A 23,564-nucleotide genomic window follows, 5' to 3' on the forward strand; every position below is an offset into this window, starting at 1 on the left:
CCCTACTTTCAGGAAGAGCAGCTAAGAAAAAACTTAAGTTAACCTCGGGGTTCATATTAATTGAATTTTTCCTTTATTTCTTGCTGTAACGCTTGCTAGAGATATCTCCTGCACTGAAGAACTTATTAGCAGGGGGAATGGCACATTCTGCAGCCTGCTGGCAGAATTCAGGGCAGCCTGGCACCTGCCTTGTTCGATGAATAAGCAGGTGAGGATTTCATCTGCGCACGTTTCCCCTTCCCCTCTCCTCCTCCACCTTGAACAATCATTAGCGCCGAATGGGTTCTGTTCTATGCTCCTGGGAAAGGCTTCCTCCCAAAGTCATCCTTCTCTGGACCTCCACATGTTGTGGCCCTTCTTGGGCAGATAGTGTCTGGAAGGCATGATTGATAAACAGGTTTAAATATAGAAAGCAATCTTTTCCGGGTGCCAAGCAATTACTCAACATCACAGATATGCCTGCCATGGACCAGCAAAATAGCTATAGTTTATGATTTAACACATTGAGGAAATGGAAAATTATTAAGAAACCATCAAATGTCAGTGTGACAGTAAAAATTTGAAAAACATTTACCAGCCACCAATTGCAAGCAGAACTACCAGATTTCAGGAAGGCTGAAAGTCACCTTCTTCACACACTGTAGAATCACAGATTGGGAAGATGTTATCTTGATGTATGGAAAACAGCCCTATTACTGAGAAAATTCTAGACTAGTCAAACTACACCTCCTTAGAACTTGTTTTCTTTCCTGCACCTGATTGGAGTGAATACATGTATGATAATTTGTAGTATGAATGTTACAATGTCATTCCTTGACATGACCTGTGCTAAGCACGTAACATACATGTCCTTGTTTAATCCCCATGACAAACACATTAGTGGGTACTGTTATATCCCAAATAGTAGCTGCAGAATTTAAAGCTCTGAAAGTTCAAATTATTATTTTTTTATTTACATTTTTGGCTGGGGCTGGGTTTGAACCCACCACCTTTGGTATATGGGGCCGGCGCCATACTTCTTTGAGCCACAGGCCAGAAAGTTCAAATTATTTAAGATAAATTTGTAAGTGCTAGAGACAGAACTCATACCCAGGGCTATCTTACTCTGTTTGTTCCACCGGCCTCAGCAAATCTTTACTATAATCTACTCAACTGATTTCTTCAAGGCTTCATCTTCTCAAATATCCCAACTCTATCTTGTTACCTTTTCTGAGATGTAGCTGCATGACAAAAAACAAACAAACAAAAGAACCCACGTTTTGGAGAGGATCTTCTAAGGCATAGCAATGGCTTCAAAATGTTAAGGTTAAATTATAGTCATCGCCTATTATTTATAAAGAAAAAATGGTGAATTGACTCGTTTCATATGTTAAAAATGAAAGAAAATCAACAACTGAAAAGTTCAAAATCAGAAGGAAGAGTTTTTGGTAAGCACTGAGTTAATCATAATCGAACCATCACCATATCCTTCCCCGCCATAAATGGTGGCACATACTTATGACTGCAATATTAGAAGGTTAACAGGAGGCAAGACATACACAAAGACATGGAACGGGGTTAGATTCAAATCAAAAAAATAAATAAATAAAACTCTTCTCATATCCCAATTAGTGCCCTTCCTTTTATTAGGATCTATGTCTACAGGGCAGTGCTTGAGAACGATTCTCAGAATAGTGTAAGGGAATGGGGGTAATCCTCTTGGAGAGGGTCCACAAAGGGAGCAACAGAAATTTTATGGGATGAGAAATATCTTGTCAGGTCATATTTTTCAAAGTTACATAAAGATGGCTGGGTGAGTATCGATGTAACTATGGCTATAAACACAGAAGAAGTCTGAAACACAAATGGAACCCTAGATCTCCATTTGACTTTATAGTCAAAGACCTGACAGGAAAGTGTTTCTACGATCACGAGCTTCTCCTTTAGGCTTCCCTGCACCATTCTGGCCAAGGAACATAACATCCCCGGACATGATGGTCCCTTTATAGTTTAGTATTTGGAGCAAACGATTCACAAATCACTTACATTCTAATAACCCTATGAATAATACTAACGTTCATTAAGCATATAGTGTATACCTTTCTGTGTGCTAAATACTTGACGTTACCTAGCTGATAACAACCCCATGAGTAGAAGTTATCATTTTACCCACTGTACAAATAAAATTTAGTTCCAAGAATCTAAGTAATTTATTCAGGGTCAAGACTGGGACAGAAAGCCAAGTTTACCCTGCTGCAATCACGTATGCTTAAACATTCTGTTGGTTGTTTTCTGACTTTAAATATATATATATGTACATATATATATGTGTGTGTTTTTATTCATCTGCTGTGTCAGTGAGCATTTTTCTCTGAAGATGCCAATAAAACACATAATCACTATGAAACCAAGACCTATTCTCTATTAAAATATAGCTTGGCACATCATTTCAGGGTAAGAATTTGCAATAAATGATTCAAAAAGGTAACATAAAATGTCTCATAAGAGCAAGCAAAAAATATAAAGTAGCTCAATATAAACTTAAGTTTCAAAAGAATATGCAGGACCCAAAAGAAAAAAAAATAACTTTTCCACAGATCATAAAGGAATAGAGAAAAAGAGAGATAATCTTCCTAGAAGAGAATGACTTAATTTTGGAAAGATGAAGCTCTCTCCAAATTAATGAAGAGATTTAAGTCAATTCTAATCAAAAGCCCAATAAGATTACTTGAAAAGGAGCTGAAAGAAAGATCTAGGAGTTTACTTGGTAGAATAAACTAATTAAAATGAACTTCAAAATTTTCCCCAGAAGAATCGGGCAGATAAGGATGCAAAATATACCTGCGACACACTCCCTTTACCACTTACAGGTAAGAGGGGGGTTTAATGTTAATAGCATTCACTATTATTGTTAATTCACATTTGTAATAATATACTTCATTATATCCTTAATAACCAGATATTTGGTAGATGATGTAAAATAATGCTCATAAAACAACTAGCAAGCAGACTTCTGATCAAGAATAAGCACTCAGTAAAATGTAGTGTCTATTATCATTTTCATAGCATGATACTTGACTAATAACATACACCAAATCTATTCATTATTTGCCCTAGGGATATATCAGTTGACGATGTAAAAGAGGCAGGCAAAGCCCGTGTTCCCAGGGAGTCTCTGATGTTGAAGACAATAAATAAGTACACAAGTTAATGAACAAAGGATTTTAGAGACTGCTAAGCCCTAGGGAGAAAATATAATAACGTCAGGCCACCAGCATTGAGAGGGAAGTAGTCTTCCAGACAGAGGGTCAGGGTTTTCAGAGAAGCTTTCTGCTGAGCCAGGAGACCCATGTGGGTTCTCGGACTTTCCAAGCCTCATGGCCCCCAAATGCCAGTCTCAGCTCACGCCTCAGAAGAAGAAACCAAGACTGCCCACTGCTCCCAGACAGGAAGACACCTCAGGCTCTCTGGGATTACCGAAAAAGAAAGAAAAAGGTCAGCAGGACGCAATGCAACACATTGCTGAAATACAAAATGAAAGAGACTTAATAAACAAGCCAGCAAGGAGATTTTGAAAGTAGAGCAGAAATATAACAAACTCCACCAACCATTTTTTTAGAAGAGGTCAGAATTGACAGCGCAAATCCCACATTTGGGGTTGCCATTTGTCGACCATCCACAAGTGTCCGCGCTGCTTGGGGAGGAGGATGAAGAGGCACTGCATTTTACGACCAGAGTCGAAGTGACAGAATTTGAAGATATTAAAACAGGTTACAGAATAGGTTTTTATTTTGTTTAAGACCCTTACTTTGAAAATAAATTTCTCTCTAAAGAATTTCATCTGAACGAGAGTGGTGCTCCTTCTTCAAAGTCCACTGAAATGAAATGGAAATCTGGAAAGGGTTTGACGAAACATTCCAGTCAAACACGGAATAAAGGCAGCTGGAAGAGGCAGCCTAAAAAACCAAAGAGCGTCTCTATCGGGTTTACCGAGCACTGTGATCAGGCGCAGATGAATTAGAGGTCATCAAAGATGATATTTGGCCAAGTCCATTTCAGCACTACTTGGTTCCTGATATGGATGATGAAGGAGGAGAAGAAGAAGATGATGATGATGATGAAGGTTTGGAAGATATTGATGAAGAAGGGGTGAGGATGAAGGGGAAGAAGATGAAGATGATAATGAAGGGGAGGAAGGAGAGGAGGATGAGGGAGAAGATGACTAACAGAACACTGATGGATTCCAACCTTTGAAAAATGTTCTCCAGTCCCTGGGAGCAAGTTGCAGTCCTTCCCCCCCCCCCTTTTGTTCTCAGTCACCCAGTTCTTGAGGCCTCTTTTCTCCACACCATGGTTCTCAACTTATTTTGGGGGGAAATACCTTAAGCAAAATACAATGGAAAAAGAATCTTTACCCGTTTCTGTCCCAGATTCATTTTTATCCCTTCTTGTCTCAATAAAAACTTTATGGAATCAGCACCATGGAGCTCTGTGGGGAAAAAAGAAAACTTGCTCCCTTCCCTCTGCAGAAAGCTGGAGGGTGCCAGGCCCCTGTGTGGTAGTGCATAGAATTCTAGCTCTTTCCCTCCTTTTTTAGTATATTGAACTCAGAGAGTACACTGTGTCTCTATGTGAATATGGACAGTTAGCGTTTGCCAACATGCACCTGTCTACTTTCTCTTGTTTAGAAAAAGAAAAAGAACTTTAAAAAATGGGGTAGAGAAGGTCAGCAGAGGGTGGGTTTGAGATGTTGGAGTGGGTTAAGTGGACATTTTGACAACATGGTTTTTCCTTTGGCTTGTTTAATTGTGATGTTTAAGGGACATCTTTGCAGACGACACTTTTTAAAATAAATTCTTTCCTAATGAGGACTTGAGGCCTGCCTCTCAAATGGGAGAATCAGCAGAACCCGTAGGATCTTACCTGGAATTGACATTACTGTAATTTTGTTCCTGTTTATTTTTAAATTTTCTTTTTGTTTCACTGGAAAGAAAAGATGATGCTCAGTTAAAACCTTAAATGTGCACCAGTTGCTTTGTTACAATAAAACTAAATGTGTTTTAAAAAAAGAAAGATACAGGGTTAGGAAAGTCCTCTTTGAAACAGAAGTCCATGATAAGGAATAAGCCACACTGAGATCTGGGGAGGGACTTTGCAAGTGTGGGAATCAAGTGTCAAGACTGTGAGGGAGGAATCCCTTTCGGATATGAAGGAAAAGCAAGAATGCCAGTAAAGTCTTGAGAGAGTCATGCACAAGGGTAGAGCGAGTGGCATGAATACAGTTAGCAAAATAGGCCAGGACCAAGTCATATAGGGCCCTCTAGGCCAGGATAAAGAGTTTAGAAAAAGGTGCTCACTTTGGCAGCACATATACTAAAATTGGAATGATACACAGAAGATTAGCATGGCCCCTGTGCAAGGATGATACGCAAATTCGTGAAGCATTCCATATTTTTACTGAATGTTTTAAAAAAAAAAGAATTTAGAGAAAGAAAATCAAAGTAGATCCCTACTAGCATGCCACACACCAAGATTAGTTCCAGAAAGATCAAAGGTTTAACTAGAAAAGAAGAAAAACACTATAAAAATGTATTGGATTATTTATCTGATTCTGGAATGGGGGAAACCTTTTAAACATAAAATTAAAGGCAGAAATCATCATGGAATTAACAAATATATGTGAACACAGGACACTTTAAAATTCCCATGCATTGAAATTACAATAATAAGGAAGCTTTAGTAAGAAAGTTACAATGCATATGACAAACCTCTCAAAACTACATGCAATTCATTTAGCCAAGTGTTAAAGTCTTTAATAATTTTTAACAAATATTTGCCCACAAAGACACTGATTCTTTGATATACTGTTAAGCAAAAAGAAAAAGTAAAGCCCAAAACTGTGTGTCGAATGAATGCAACTATGTAAAAATGAAAGAAAAAAAGATAAAGGCCTAGAGAGAAATATAAAAAAATGCCATCAGTTGTCTCAGCGTGCTAAGACTAGTGTTGGAATTTTGCCCCTCTGTCCTTTTTTATATGGTCACCATTTTTGAAAATGAGTGTGTCTTTTCGATTTAGCACAAAAAAGAAGAAAAAAATACTGTTTAATATGAACAGTATTCTATATCCTAGAATCTTTTCCATTCTAAAGTCCCATTCTTCCCTTTTTATTATCATCTTCTGTTATATAACTTGTTCAATCTCCTTTCACCAGGCAGCCTTTATCGAACATATATTAATCATAACCCACAAATCTTTTTAGCACCACAGCCATGACCCCTGTATATTCACCTATATGGATGTGCATATTTATATTTTTTCTACAAAGGATTGTATAAGACTAACAGAATATACAGACTAAAATAATTACAGTAGTATACATAGTATTGGGGAGATATTTACAGATGATACATACATAGATAGATCCATCTATTGGTATAGATACTCATATACCACTACATAGATATCTAGATATCACTACTTTCGACCCTGGTCCTAAAAATGTAGCTACTTAATTAGAGTAAATATGCAATGAACAAATATGTACTAAAGCATCTTGAAAGCCAAATGATAGGCTTACATATGTTCTAAGGAATTATTATTTCAGTCACTGGCTTCACCTTACAGGAAACTGTTGGCTCAGCTTATTCTGAGCAAGGTAAGAATACACGTGCAATTTGTTTTGCTTGGGGCAAAGCTAAGAAAATGCACTCTCTGAAAGTCTCTCATCCTCCCCTCTGGCACATACCCTCTCTAATCTCATTTCAGTCCACCAAAGCCAGTTTCACTTACTCCACGAAGCACATGAAAATGTGGATGGATACCAGGGGGCAAATGAATGAGCCGAGAGAATTCCCCGATGTCAAGGAGGATTAGGGAACCAGTGGCTGCTGAACTCTGGCCTTTTCAGGGCACACATAAGAAAGGAGGAGATATTTTTCAGCAAAGAAACCCAATCTGCCTGAGCCTATTAATTTCCCTGTTGACTAAATAGATCAAACACCATTCAGAATTATTTCAACAAACCATCTTGACAGGTAAACATTTGGTGCCGGCCAAGGCTCTTTCCAGCTATTGCAGAATAAATTGTGGGAACCATGCTGAAGTAGTATTGGTATGAATCAAACAATAAAGCAATATTATGCTTGTGTACCCAGCTGCCTAGCTGTCAATGGAGAACGAGAAAATGTGAAGAGCCTAAACATGCTTTCAATGAAATCCTTCATGTTAGAAAAACAGATGATGGTCTTCTAGTGCTATTTTTAGCAGCAACACTTTTTTCCTCCTCCACATGATTCATACATGAAACCTCAATTCACAAAGCATATAACTTGGAGCATTTCTGGATAACACGTGAGAGCGGCCCAACCATTCCAAAGAGCCCTTCTGAGTCCTCTCAAAAACTTTCCTGCAACCATTGGATGCATGCAAGATAGACGGAAACCCCTACTTGTGAAGAATGAGGACAATCAACTAAAAAAAAAAATGGACTGATAATACCTACATTTTTCTTGAAACGTTATATGAAATCCCCTAAGGTACAGAAAGATTCTATAAGTGAAATTATAGTGTCTCGCTTTTGAGTGTCCAAACACCTCTGTTTTCTCAACTTCACTCTCCTCCTCCTCCTTCATAGTCTGACCCTTTTCCTCAAGGTATGCACCTCCAGCAGAGAGGACTTAACTGACCAGAGTCCTCTTCCCACCACCATCATTACGTCCTCCCAGCAGACTGCCGTCTCACTGGACACAATAATTGCAGAGCCCTTGCAATGCACATTGGTATTTTTGCCATCCAGTCTTCATTCACAGTCTTCCCTGAGCGTCTCTCCCAAGTGCACACACATTTTCTCTCTCCTCTCACTTTTCAGGGATTCTAAACCTTGGACAGAAGACCTCAAAGAAAAAAAGGAAGGGCTGATTCATCCCAGTGATGACATCCTGACAAGACCAACCCCTGGTTACTGTAATTTAGATCCCCAGTCCATCATCCCTGGTTTACTGTGCTTTCTGCACCTAATATCCCAGCTTTGTCCTCTCATCTAGGGAACTACCCAAGAAAACTTCAATGAATTCCTTGTTTGCCTACTTTATACAGATTCTGTCCATTGCTGATATGTGAAGAACCCCAGATGATACAAGCTTTTATAAAGCCCTTTACATACTCTTTCCCCTGCTATGTTGACTCTTGGGATAGTACCTACATTCCAGATGTCCCCCCAGAAAAATGTGCCTTTTAACTGTCTAATTCCCTCAGAGTCTCTGAAAGTAGCATTAGTGAATTCCAATACCCATGGAATAAAAGACTGGCAGAGGGTTTATGTATTTTCCTTTTCAGGGACATTTATTTTCAATAGAAAGTCAAACAAACATATATTCCCTTAACTCACAAAAGTGCTTGGTCAAATAAATGAGCTTAAGAAAGATAAATTTGGGGGGGAAATAAATGTCTACATTTCATGTTTTCAAAAACACTAATCCAAATATTGCCTGCCAGGCATTCTGCAGGGAGCACCCTCCAAACTCAGCATTGTTGATAATTCAACTCATATGTGACACGAACTGTTACAAAGAGGAAAAATTACAAATACATTAGAAACTTCATAATATGCCCTGTGGATTATAACAGAATGGAAAAACAGGGAGATAATTAAATGTCCAAGCTTCAAGAGGGAACTAAATAACCCAGGCCATAAAATACTCTTTTTCAGCCAGAACCAACAAGGAATGAATTGAGCTACTTGAAAATACAGTGAATCAAGTCCAGAAATAATCCCAGGATCGCTCTTTTGTTCATCCAAAACACAGACACACACACACTCGGCTGGACTTCCAAAGAAGTCGTGTCCATCGTGATGGAGAGTTTGCAAAAAAGGAGGATTTTTTGAAAGGCTTCATTCTAGTTTTAGCCATCTGTCTAGAATGACAGCCCCTTTGCAATGAAAAGAGAGACCTTCCCTCCTTACTTTGCCCTTTACCTCTAAAGTTCAGATTGTCCCCCTTTACCGCAGAAGAGAAGAGATCAAAAAACAGTAGTTGGAGTCCAAAGACCAAATGCTCAGTCCACATTCCATGTAACCCTAACGTGACTGGGAAAACTGTTCGTCCTTCCTGAGCCCTGGTTCAATTCCATTTAAAATGGATAAAAGTAAGATTACCTATTCTTCCAATTCATAAAGATTTCTAGTTGACTTTGAAACATATACAATGGAAAGAGACTAGCTATCAGGACAGATCTATAAGGCACTTTTCTCAGCCTTAAAGAAGAAACTCAGAAATCTAGCCTACCAGTATACTAAGAGAGGACCTACCTTTCAGGGGTAGCTTCATGTTAACTAAGTTCATAAGCTTTCTATGTCAAACCAGAATGCCCTGTCACTATTTTACATTAATAAATATAACTGATGTTCAAAATATATTAACCTTTCTTCATGCATGATGGATACATCCGTATGAATTTAACACAGGTCTGGGTTAAAGTTAAGTCCCATCTACATCAATACATATTTTGGCAATGTCTCTGAATTCTCACCTGCTCTTTGAAGAATATTCCAACTGGTTCTACAAAGTTTCTTTCTTAAATATCTCCAAAGATCTCCAAGGGTATGCATGCATCCAACAGCCATGGCTTGTTGCTGTTTCATGCCTCAAAAGAAGGACCTAGCCCTTAAGATTAAACTTGACACCCACTGAAATTAGCATTTACATGTGCTGGCCCTCAACAGTCCTGCTTGCTCATTTTGGTTAATACCATGGTCACTGAGTGGCCCGGGATTAGGTTGGGCCTCCATCCTTGACTTGGCATTTCCATGCACATTCTCACATTACTTTTGCCAGAAGTTAACTGGCTTCCTCAGGCAAAAGTGGTTCTGGGCTGGATGGTGAAGTGGATTCTGCAGTGTGTGGTAAAAGAATAATGATGTTAGCTCTTAGCTATATACTCAGCAGTGCTATGGAAAAACTGTCAAATGCCTAAAAGTTTACCTGTTTTAATGATGAAGTCCTTTCAATTCAAGCATATGCATATGTATGTATCAAAGTGGATCCAGTGTCAATCATCCTAGGCATGGAATCAGACTACTCTCCCTTGGAGTTTAGTACCTGGCGAGAGGAAGTCTTCTCATCAGCATTTCCTAAGCCTCCAAGATGAACTGCCTTCCTAGAACCTCAGTGCCACTGCTGTTTTGCAAATTTTGGCCTTTACCAAGGCCACTCCAATCCCTCAAACATATTTCACTATTTTTGAACCTTAAAGAAAATAGGAGTCAGACCCCATCTCTTCTCTGTTTGGAAGCTTTTCTTTCCCATGTTAAATTAGTGGGTGTAAATATAGTCAAGCAAGAGTGATGCCACCCAATTTGACCCTTTAGCACCGAAACCATAGAAATCAATAAATAAATGAGAAAATTGTTAAAGCAACTCTTTTTACCAACAAATTTGAGCCCTGGATCTAGTTATAATGCCCTAGAACATGCACGTGCACACACACACACACACACACACACACACACAGGATGTACCGTCATTTACAGAAAGAAATGGCCCAAAACCTGCAATACTAATGAAAATGCACCAAATGGAAATCTAGACCCAAAAAAAGGATGAAAAATATACAGAGGTATCAAATGAGCAACGAAGCTACATAATGAATTCTTTGACAGAGCCTGGAAATTTAATGAGAAACTTGAAAAATCATTTAATATCTGGTTGAGAAGGAACTTAAAGATCCCTTAATCCAACCTACTCATTTTATAGCTGAGAAAATAGAGATCCAGAGATTCAGACTGATGAAGTGACTTTCCCAAGGTCATGCTGCTCTTCTGATACAAATTCTGGACCAGAACTTTTCCATGACACCCTACAACCTCTGATTCCTTCACGCTCATTTGAGAGCTTGCCTCCTTCTGCTAATAGGCAAGGGAATGAAATCATTTTCGTAAAATCTGTTTAATAAATAAGACTCCAAATTCCTTGAGTTAGAATACACAGGGCAAAAATGTTATACAGAAGGCTAATTCCATCCTACAGCATCAAACTATTATCTGTAGTCCTTACAAGAAATAATAATAATCCTGTACTGAATATTTCTTATTCAGTGGGCACCATGCCAAAAGCTTTGTGGTGTTTTTTTTTTTCTCATTAATCCTCATAAGAAACACAGAAGTGAATTTAGAGAGTTTAGGTAACTTGCCCAAGGTCATATGGTGACTAAGTGGCAGACTAGGATCTGAGCCCAGGCAGATTGACAGTACCCTGGAAAGAAAAGCAGATTAAAGCCAGTTGTATAGTGCACTTAACTGTTAAATAGCATTGTCTGTATCTTTCGGATCACCCTGACACCTGTTCTCTCCTATTAACCCTATTATTGGCCTCTTCTTCCACCAATCTCTACTGCACAGTGCTACCATATTCACCTTCCTGAAGGTTAATTTCTTTTACTACATATTTATCCCCAAACCTTCAGTAGGTCATCATAGCTTACTTTATGTCTTGGTATAGAAGACCTCCATAATCTATCCCAATTTAGATATTAGATCCCATTTCTTTTCTTGGTATAGAAGACCTCCATAATCTATCCCCATTTACCTTTTGATATTAGATCCCATTTCTTTCCTATTAAATCATTGTCCTTGTCAAACTATCCTCAGTGTACACCTTACAATTTAACCTTTTTTTCTTCCATATTTACAGAGAACTGACTAGGTTCCAGGCCTGCTTTTAAACATGGAAAATGCAACAGAAAAAGAGATCTCTGCTTCTCGAAGAAGTTTAGAGTGTTAGAGACAGTTACGCAAACAACTGGTGAGAGTCAAAAAAAGAGATTGCCATACCTCAATCTGGTCAAAATGCACTGGGAACCAAGATGAGCTCTGAGCTTTTTTAGCTTCTAAGTGTTTTTTTGTCTGATGTGCCTCCCACAACACACACCTCTCTCTTCATCTTACTCCATCCCACAGAACCAAGTTCAAATGCTATTTCCCTCTTAAAGTCTTGCCTTATAACCACACATATGTGTTTCTTTCCCCTCAAAGTGGTGGAAGTTCTCACTAAATAAACCAAAAAAAAAAAAAAAATTCTATTTTGGCTTCAAAGTCTTAAAATTTAACACTTAGAAATGTAAGAGATGCAGAAAATAAATTCGCCAAATTCTAAGGGTGATTGCAAGGGCCAGAGTGGCAGAAGGCAATGGTTCCTTCTAATTTTACTTCAAAACTTGTGACTTTCCTTTCCCTTAAAAGCTTAGGTATGGTCGAGATTTTCACTGGCTTGCGACTGGAATAAGAAGGGGAGAAGTAAGAAGGCAGAGGAGTTTCATGATGTGAATAGCAAAAAGAGAGGAAAGCACACGAAAAAGGATATTGCATGTATTGTGGCAGCAAAATTGCCTTAAGTGAAATAAACTGGACTGGACCAATGAAATTTATAAGAAAATAGAGGCGCGGGGGCGGGGGGGGTAGACTCCTGCCCTGAGACACAGCGAGAAATGTATTAAAGACATGGGTAGGGCGCGGCCCCATATAAGGGGGGTAAGGGGGTGGGGATGGCAGGTTCAAGCCCTGCCTGGCCAAAACTGCAAAAAAAAAAAAAAAAAAAATGCAAAACTCAAGCAGTTCCAAAGACCAGCCACTAGGCGTCCCAGGCTACTCAGACAGATTTTCAGGACTACTTCTAGGGTAGTAGTAATTGCCTCTACAGGGAGGTTAGGAAGCTTCCTCTAGCCAGCCAATCCTATCGCAGCTATGGGAATACATCCCAGACATAGACCAATCCTATCACAGCTACCAGAGTGCATCCCAGACTACTACAGCTACCAGAATACATCCCAGACATAAGCTTCTAAAGTGCAGGGGACTTGGCAAGTCCATTTTCACGTTCCTGTCAATGCTGCAATAAACCTCTGGATGGGTCTAGCCTACAGCACACCCAAGAAATTTGCTCATCCCTTTCCTCTCCTCTTTTTATAGAGAGAAAGAAGTAAAAAATGTTTGCTACAAGCCAAGAGATTGAATGTTCCAAAAGTGTTGCTGGACTTGGACAAATTACAAAGTTTAACAGCCGCTCTGGACTGGGTTCTCAGTGCTTAGCACACGGAAAAGCAGCCGCGGTCCAAGGGCTCTAAGAACTGAAAGGGCCACCCTGACGCCACTGCAGGGAGCATTTTGGTCTTTCCGCCTTGCGCTGCATTTATTGGCCCCTTTGGCGCTCATCTGAAGCCATGAAAACGTTTTGTAAAAGAGAATAACTGGACTCTTCCCTATGTCCAGATAGTAAATCATGAGATGAGATGGCCTCCAGCTAACTGAGCCCACCAACTTTCAGCCTCTGCCAGAGAGTGTGATGCAAGAAACACCAGTTTGTGTATGGAAAATAACAGCCCGAAGGAATAATGATAGATTTTTAGAACTAGAAGGAGCCCTATCATTACCGAAGGCCAGAGTGTTTCAAGCTGTTTCAGTCTTGGAGTTCTTGCTTCAAATAAAAAATGGTTCAGATCTTTAGTATTAGCTGAGTAAAGTGAAAGTTATTGCTGGAAAAAGAGTAGGGCAGGTAGTGTAGGCAGAATCTCTAGAGCTTCAGAAAATAGTGTTTGAACACAATCATTCTCATCCACCCACTGATTCTGCATATGTAAAAGTTCTGTGAGAAGAAAATGGCTTTACCTCTACTTTACAGAGTAGGATACTGATGCACAATTTAAACATTATTGCCAAGATTATTCAGCTGAGCATCAGTCAAAGTCCCTTTTGAAAACAGATGGCACACTGGAATTTGGATAATTTAAAGAGGAGTTAATAAAGAGACTATTTACAAATGTATAAGCAGGGTTTGCAAAACAAATAGTGCAGCACCCTGGGCTTGGTTCTCTAAACCTGTAAAGGGGGAGACAGTTACAGGAACTTGCAAGGAGAAAGAGCCACTGGGAAAGAAAATATAATCCCCAGTTGGAAGACACAGCCAGTCCGGGGCAACCCTGCAAGGAGAGGAATACATACACTATTTCCTTGTTCTCTTCTATGCCCTGCCAGAGCGACCATTGGCTTAAACAAAGAGAACTCAGACAAGAGGGCCTACGAATGTACTCAATACAGACCAGCCTCCTGGAACACAGAGGATAGAAAAGATCAGAGAATGGATTTTTTTTTTTCCAAGATGGAGTCTCACTTTGTCATCTTTGGGAGAGTGTTGTGGCATCATGGCTCACAGCAACCTCAAACTCCTGGGCTGAAACAATTCTCTTGCCTCAGCCTCCCAAGTATCTGAGACTACAGGCACCCGACACAATGCCCAGTATTTTTAGAAATAAGGTCTCACTCTGGCTCAGGCTGGTCTCAAACCTGTGAGCTCAAGCGATCCACCTGCCTTGGCCTCCCAAGGACTGGGATTACAAGCATGAGCCACGACACCTGGCTGGGAGAATAGATCTTGAAGGACAAACTGAAGTTATCTGCTATAGTTAGCTTGTGCTGGAGCCAGAATTATCTAGATATCTAAGGGCCAAAACTATGTTCATGATCACAATGCTGTTTTGCACTGCAGGAATTTTTTAAGTCATGTAACTCTTTGATGACAAGGCTAGTGTGGAATGGGGTTTCCACTCTATTGCTCCACAAATAAATGTTTGTTTGTTTGTTTGTATTATGCTATAAACTTACTGAGAAGAATGCCTCCAAATACTCAACAATATTTACAACTTCTCAGACAACTTCAATCACATTTTTTTCTTAACACATAGGTTAGTATAGTTGTCCTAATGTACTTTACAACATTAAAACGAGAGCCGGCTTTAATAAATACGTAAGTTTAACATTTTAAGTCACATATCCATTATGTCAGTTCATCTTCACCATATGAAAAGTTTAACATACTAAATAAAGTTTGGCAAACACATGAGGTCTACCTGCCCAGCTGATGCCTGTAGTAGATTACTATTTGATAAATAATTCTCTTTCTTGCTGAGAAGAAATGCCAACTTTGAATCCTTCTCGGCAAAACAGTCGACAACTTCCAAAGGATCATTTAGCACATGAAAAGAATACTATATTTACCCATGTAGTAAAGGAGAAAAATATAGGAGTACAGATAACATCTGTGAGACTCAAAGAACACAAGCCTGAATGTCCCAGAATGCTGCATGCCATTTTAAAGAACTCTCAGCAGAAGTGAATCACTTTGAGAACAGGCAAGAGAAAATTAATACACGTTGAAATAAAATGCCTCTTTGCTCTAGGGAAGGAATCTATCCTTAGTCAAATCTGAGAATACACAACGTGGGGTAAACTGTTACAAAATGGATGTAATTTCACAATGAAAAACATTTATAAAAATCTATCCCATGGACAGTTTAACATACTCTTAGAGTCATACAAAAATTTATTCTGCAGGAAACCTGTGAGAAGATTTTGAGCCAAGAAGCTATTCTCCGCTCTTCTAGCAAAAAAAAAAAAAAAAAAAGAAGAAGGAGAAAAAGAGAAAGAGGAAGAAGGAGGAGGAGGAAAAAGAAAAAAAAGAAAAGGAAAAGAAAAAGAAAGATATGAACAGAGATGGAGGGAGGGGAGAGAAAGAGATAGATTATGGACTTCAATTTCAATCAGAAAACAAATGATGTGAAGGTTCTGTGAAACATACCATGTTTCCCTGAAAATAAGACCTACCCAAAAATTAAGCCCTAGCAAGATTTCTATGCATTTGTTAAATATAAGCCCTACCCCCCCCATAATAAGACCTAGTGATGGGCATGGCTGTGCAGTGTATCTGCATAAGCACGCCATGCATTTCCATGCAGAGTGGTAAGGAAGACTAGAATACCTTTTATCTACCACAGTTCCTCTCTCTGAGCCATTCGCACTTGCGCAGGTATGCAGGTGGTAACCGTGGTTGCAGCATCCTATTGCACACATGCAAACATCTAGGGGAAAGGAGTTCACTAGTGTCAGCCCCACCAACAAGGTTGGCTCCCCTGTCAGGTTCCAGAAGAAGATGACTTAACTGTATTTCAATAAATGTAGATTGTTGTATTATACTTAATAAAAATAAGACATCCCCTGAAAATAAGCCCTAGTGTTTCTTCTTAAGAAAAAATAAATATAAGACAGTGTCTTATTTGGGGGGAAACACGGTAATAGAAAACCCCTATTTCATACACCTTATTTTATGAAATCATGCCCCTTGTTTAGTAATCATGCTGCCTTTTCATGAAACTTGCAGAATAAAAAACAAACTTCCTATGACTTTCAAGATTACTCATACCTACCCACTGGCTTTCTCCCATTTTAATTAATTCTTTGTCATTCTATCCCTTGTTCACCAACTCTATTGGCAGCTCTTTGAACGTTCCAAGCCTGTTTTTCTACCTCAGAACTGCTACATGTTACCTTCTGCCTGGAATGCTTCCACCCACTTCATGACTAGCTCCTACCCATTCTTTAGAAATCAGCTTCAAAAAAGACTTTCTCTGAAAACTTTACTTAAAGTGGGTTCCTTCTGTTGGTCTGTAACACCATTCCCTGTTTTCTTTGAACATTATCATTGCCTTACCTTATTTATATTCCTATTTTCTTTTCTTTGCTTGGTTTCTATACCAGGATACAAGTCCCCTAAGAGCAAAATCTATCTCAGTCTTGCTCACCATTATATTCCAGAGCCTACCACATAGTGAACAGTCAATAAATACTTGTGGAATAAACTAATGAACGCTTGAGAAAGTTTTTATTTTGCTTCTAGCCTAGAAATCTTTCCAACTCTACCTCCAGGACCAGCAAGTCAAATGCAGATTTTGCAAAGATTTACTCTGCAGGTCATAATAACTAAAGTTGATTGAGCACCTACTTACTGGCTAGATGCAATTCTAAGCAAGCACAGTTATTATGGTGTGTGTGGGTTTGTGTATAACTTTAAAGCTCGAAAAATCCCAATGGAACAAACACCCATTTTATAGATGGAGAAAATGAGATTCTGACAGATTTAGTTATTGAAATGAAGGAAAGTGTATTAAGATGGCAAGTTTTAGAAATGTAATATGTGCTATTTTTAAATATCTTTCTCAACATATCTAAGCAAGCAAGATTACCCAGGTGTGCTCTCTGTAGGTTGTTCCCGAGGGAAAGTTACAGTAGTATGGAGGGAACACAGGCAGAGTCAAGAACACGGGGATCAGACCCCTTATCTTCCATTTAGTGTTTTCATAGCCATATTAAATCCCTTATCTCTCTTGCCAGGCCTCAGATTCTTTATCTGTCAAGACGAGTTGGAATTAGCTGTATTCTCCGGTGTCTTACATTATTCAGAGACCTGCCACCGGGTCTAAGAAACAGGCTCCTATTATAAATATGTTCTGGCATGATTCTGATTGCCAGAACCTGTACTTTGTGGTAACTGTTCCTAGATTGATGATAATAAATCACAATAGTGTGCTTTGAATGTAGGAAATTAAAAATGAATGGTGGTGCCTAAGAGTAGTTTGCTTAGCTAGGATAAAAGGAGTAGTTGGAGTTGAAAAGAAACGAAGAAGAATACAGGAATATGTTTCAGTAAACAAAAAACTGAGTGAAAATAATTGTCTTAAAGTCAATTAAAATGCACAAGAGAGATGCGTTTGTCTTGCATTTCAAACCTTAATTAGAAGCAAAAATGTAATATTACATTTTCAAAAATATCAGCTAACTTGCGGATAGCTTGGCACCTGTAGCACAGTGGTTATGGTGGTGGCCATATACACCCAAGCGAGCAGATTCAAACCCAGTCCAGGCCAGCTAAACAATGACAACTACAACAACAACAACAACAAAAATAGCTGGGTGTTGTGGCAGGCACATATTGTCCTAGCTACTTGGGAGGCTAAGGCAAGAGAATTGCTTGAGCCCACGGGTTGGGGTTACTGTGAGCTATAACACCACGGCACTCTTCCCAGGGTGACATAGTGAGACTCTGGCTCAAAAAAATAAAAAAATAAAAATGGCTAACTTACTGAAAAAAATTAATGCTAACTTGGTTTCATATTCAACAGCAATTTATAGACATTGAGAATAATATGAGAATGAAAAATTTCTCAAATAAAAATGAGGGGGCTGAAGCACAAAATCTTGTAGACTTCTGGACCTCAATAATTCTTTTATTCTGTATTTATTAAGTGCTTACTGAACATTTCCCACAGACTTAATCCTATCACAAGCAAAGCAAATATACAGAATAAGAAAACATCATTTTTGTTTTCAAAAAGATTATGATCTAATTATAAGTTGCTATAGATCAAATGATGAAAACAAAATACATAATTCCAACATAATTCCAATTTCAATTCTTCTATTGTTTTATTATACAAATCAAAAGATTCTAATTAAAATCCCCATATTTTGAGGTAATAGAAATTTTTTAACTATTTAAGCCATTCTAAGTGGCAATGATATTGAAGTAAAAAACGTAATCGAGTAACCATTTTCTTTATGTTGACCAGGTTAATATAAAAGCAGCTCATTTTAATAGAGATGGATTTGGAATATAATTGGAAGGTTCCATTTGCAAGAAATAGAGTTCTCCTAAGATGGGCATAATGACAAAAAATGGAAAAGACCAAATGGCCCTGGTTTAGAAAAGAAATCCAAGTGTTGTTAAAACTTCAAACATTGCCCAAACCCAAATCATCATTATAGTGATGCTTATCAGTGATCAGTAGTATCAAAGATGAGAAAAAAAAGATAAATTTTCCCCAAATATAAAACATACATAGTAAAGTGAATAGCAACCACAGTAACTACTGGGAGACAGATTATCCTCATAAATTTCCCTTTTTGCAAATGTGTGCTCATAAAATATGAAAACTCTAGAATTTTACCTTCAGAAATAATTTCTTTTTATTAATGAGCTGCCAGTCTAATTGAGAGTTTGAAAAATAGGCAAATTAATGAACACAAAGATAAATATTTTAAAATTTAAAATATTCCCAGTTTCTTTGTGTAAATACCATACATATTTTAAAATTAAATCAAGCTCCTGAATGATCAAATAGCTGATTAGGTTAATTAAGATCTAACTTTTAAGATGAGGGAGGAAAAACCTAATCAAGTATTATTATGTGATTGGGAATTTTCATATTATGAGTAAAAAAGTAATATTCCTTCTTTTGAAAAAAAATTCCTATATATTTCAGTTTTTATAAAAGATAGTTTGCTTATGTAAAATATATAATGTTTAATAAAGTAGAAGCAACTTAAAATTATATGGATAATGGAAAGAAACAAAAACATGAAAAATTATTCAGACATGCACTCACTTATTCAACGAATACTCTTTCTATATGTATGTATTGGGTCTAGTGAAGACATAAGATGTGAAATGAATACAGCATGAATCCTAAGGTCCCAAAGAATTTATAATGAGTATGGGGCAAAGCAAAGAAATGTACAATTAAACATAAGAGAGACAATGGAACTGTATCCCAGTGATAGTACAGACAGAAAGCAATAGGATGCCTAAGTTAGTGACCCCTTGGGGGGATTAAAGATGGCTGCCAAAGTAGGTAGCAAATGATATAAATATCAAAGGATGGGTGACTATACATTTTGGGAAGGTTAGAAATAATAAATATGTTATTAATATAAAATAATAGGTTATTAATAGAAATAATAAATATGTAAAGAAACTGATAAAAGAAGACTTAAAAGGAATATAAGAACCAGGAGTTGGAAAGTCTCAACTACTACAACAAATATTTTATGCTTCATTTTTCAAGCAATGATAAGCCACTATCACTCATTTTTCAGTATATACATGGTATAAAATCATAGAATCATGAAACTGTTGGAGGTTGGTGGATAACTGTTGGACTGATGGAGGAGGTGGGGTGGGAAGTGTTAAGAACATCAAGTGATGCTGTTGCCTTCTTCCTTGTTCATGGCAGAACGCCATGATTAACCACTACACTCTTCCATTGATTCTACATTCAACTCCAAATGCCACCTCCACAATTATTCTAACAACAATCAATCAAATGTGGAGCTTGAGTCTTCATCCAGTATCTTGTTGTTTTATTTTTGTTTATCTCACAGGCAATTATTTGACCAAAACCAGTTGTCAAACTAGACTCCATGCTAAGCAGAAGTGGAGAAGAAATAGGCCCAAATTTAATTGAAACTGTGTTTACTAATGTTAGTAGGAAAGATAGTAGTTTATATTCTCTGACATAGTGTGTCAGCTTTTAGAGGAAATAATCTTTGTGTTCTTTTATATAACGTCTGTTTTTAGAGTCAATTGTGTCTGAACTAACATGATGGCAGTGGGCCTAGAGAGGGAAGCAGAGTTGGGACTGAATACAGGGCTAATCCAAAAATTACTTTCTATAATTTTATCATTCACTTTCACATTCTCTGTAATCCAGGCATCTGGCAATCTTCCTTGACCATGTCCATGCTTTTTCATGCCTTGCTGTGGGTTTGTTCCCTTCACCTAAATCCCCTCTGCCTTCTTTACTGCCTGTCCATCAAACCCAAATCACATGCCATCTCCTCCAGGAAGTTTCTTCACCCAACCATCACTCTCACTGCTTCCATAATATGTTATCACTCTATCTTATCCCTTATCACCTATGTTTATTCACTTTTCTTCTTCCTCAGATCTAAACTGGTTTTCCTCATCTTCATACTAGCAATACTTAGTAGTGTGCTACCATCCAATGAGGTACTCAATAGTATGACTTAAATGAATAAATAAATGCTTAGATTGAACTTCAAAGTTTATGATATGAGTTTTTACCAGCTTTGTTTTACCATGTTTCCTATTGCTTATATTATAAGCCTAGACATAAAAGACAGCATTTTGTGGGCTTCTGAAAGTACTATATTCACTGTATTAGGTCAAAAGGACAGATTTCCTGTGAGTATTACACAAAACAAGTAAACCCTAAAGGTGATATGTGTGTTCCTGTATTTGAAAAAATTATGCTTAGCTTTACAGGACAATAACCTGTTTTAAGACCCAAGTCTCAAACCCACACATCTTTTAAGGTTCTATTATTCTAGACATCTATAAATTATGAAACTGTGTCTTTTTGGCCATACCACCCAGGAGTCATGTTTTATATTAGGATGACCATAGAAATGATTCTAAAATAACACCTGTGTACTCATGAGCCATCACTGTACTTAGCCCATAGGTATGAAGGATGGTAACAGCATGTGTGGAAATACAAACTAGTATAGCCTCTTTGGAAAGAAGTATGGAGATTTCTCAAGGAACTAAAGGTAGACTTTCCATTTGATCCTGCAATACCATTACTAGGTATCTATCCAGAAGAAAGAAAAGATATTTTACCATAAGGACATTGGCACTCAAATGTTTACAGCAGCAAATTCACATTCGGAAAGATGCAGAAACAATACAAGTGATCTTCAACATGAGAATAGATTATTAAATCATATGTATACCATGGAATACTAGTCAGCCATAAAAAGATGGGAGATTTTGTATCTTTTATCACAACCTGGACAGATTTTTGAGAACATTCTCTAAGCAAAATATCACAAGAATAGAAAAACAAGCATTACATGTACTCAGTACTAAACTGAAACTAACAGATTAACAGGTGTAGGCTAACGTGAGAGAAAAACTAATTCAAGTAGGGGTGAAGAGGGAAAGGAGTTGGGTAAGTTCCCACCAAATGGGTACATATGGAAGTGGGCAGGGCACCCTTACTGCATGAAGCACACAACTACAACTCGGACTTTAACTTTACAAAAGCAAACTATGTAACCTAATCATAGGTACCCTCATATTAATCTGAAATTTGCATGGAGCCACAATAAAGACTTTGTGGGAAGCCTTAAGATCAACTTCAAACAATTCAAACCTAAGCAGCCTTGGACAAGACCCTACCTTGTTCCTACTCTTGTTGAATTTTAGTACTCATTAACCCTGCCAGAGGGTTTTAGCATTGTTCGTATTTTAACAATGAAGAAACTGACATCCAAATAGCTTAAATACTTGCCCATTCAGTAAATAGTTGATCCGAGATTTGAAACCAACCTCACAAGAAATGACCAGCCAGCAGTCATTACTATTACATAGGGAATTATTAATACACACTAACCTCACCGTTATTACTCCTAGTTTCAAGGGTTTCTTTGCTCATTGAACTCTTATGTACACAATCAACAAGCAATAATCAGAATGATCTGAGGGAAAAAATGAAAGTAAATCTTCTTTCCTAACTTTCAATAGGAAAAATCCAGAGTACTAATAAATGTGAAAAGGGACTTAAGCCAATTAAACAATATATAAATAAGATTTTTGGTTTTCAAATAGGCTAAAATTTTAAAGATTAACATTTAGTGTTGGTGAAGATATGAAAAAATATCTTACACATTTTTGAAGTGAATAAAAATTGCTCTAACATTTTTAGAAGGCAATGTGACAGTACTCATCAAATGTTAAATGGACATACCCTGACTAGAACATTCTAGTTTTTGGAATCTTTTTTATAGAAATATTGGCATGCATATCCATGGGCATACTTGTAAGGATGTTTGCTGGAACACTATAATAAAGAGAAAAAGGAAGTTAACTAAAACATATATCAGGAAAAGACTAATAAAATATGTTATGGTGCATTCATGTTATGAAATATTACGGAGCTAAAAAAAATAAGGTAGATATATGTTACCATCATGGAAAGATGAAAATATTGAGTAAAAAAATCATATTGTATAGATCATGTGCTTAATATGATACACATATAAACACACATGTGGATGAATTCACAACCTAAAATAACACAAACTAAACTTTTAAAAGTAGATACTTCTAGGAAACCAAATCAAAATTAAACTGGAATAGATAAAGGAAAAATCATATACTTTTCAGTAGACAGATAAAGTATTGTTTGAATTTTTAACCCTTAGCACATATGGACTTGTGCAAAAAAATGCATTTGTAATCAAAAGTTTTAGAAAACATAAAAGCAACCCCTCCTTATTGTTGTTTAGATAACATATTCCCATCTAATTTTGACCCTCCAGCCCCTCTGTAGGGAAGGTTAGAGCAGGTGTTATTTTCCCTCTGTTATGGTCTTAGAAGTGATTTGCCCAAGGTCACACATGTCTGGCAGATGTCTTCAATCCCCTGGTTGAAGCTGTGGTTCTGAACCTATCTTTATAAACCCCTTGTTGGGCTACAAGGCAACCCAACTCTCTTTGAGGTGGCCTATGTGGTCAAATTGTCAGGTTCCTTTTTTTTTTTTTTTTTAATATTTCATTTGTTTCTTTTTTCTTGGTACAACAGCTGCATCGGGTAATGTGACAGAGACTATATGGCCTGAAAACCCCAAATTACTTACTATCTAATAGGAAAAGTTTGCTGACCTCTGAACTAAAACAATGGTATAACCTGTGAAACAGTGAGTTAGGTAAAAGTCATAAAAAACAGATGAGAGGTGTAGAAAAATAGGTAGACTATTAAAATTCAGAGGAAGAAAGAAAATGTCCGGTTCTTAATCAGCAACAGCAACTAGCAAAAGACTCTACAAAAGCCAATCCACACAGCCTATTGAGTGAGAAGAAGCTTTCCCAGTCATGGCCCTCACCTACAGCAAGAGCCAGT

At 37.7% G+C, this 23,564-nt stretch overlaps 1 non-coding gene and 1 pseudogene across 1 annotated transcript; both read left to right on the forward strand.

The window, feature by feature from the left end:
- The first annotated feature begins 3,356 nt into the window (after positions 1 to 3,356).
- Positions 3,357 to 4,231, forward strand: LOC100960100 (annotated as a pseudogene).
- A 1,097-nt stretch (positions 4,232 to 5,328) lies between these two features.
- On the forward strand, positions 5,329 to 5,435 carry LOC111724429. Its single transcript, XR_002772731.1, has one exon. It is a non-coding gene; the product is annotated as a U6 spliceosomal RNA (small nuclear RNA).
- The last annotated feature ends 18,129 nt before the right edge of the window (positions 5,436 to 23,564 follow it).

Source organism: Otolemur garnettii, unplaced genomic scaffold, assembly GCF_000181295.1.
Source record: "Otolemur garnettii isolate 467f Iridium unplaced genomic scaffold, OtoGar3 scaffold00001, whole genome shotgun sequence".
In the NCBI taxonomy this organism is placed as follows: Eukaryota; Metazoa; Chordata; class Mammalia; order Primates; family Galagidae; genus Otolemur; species Otolemur garnettii.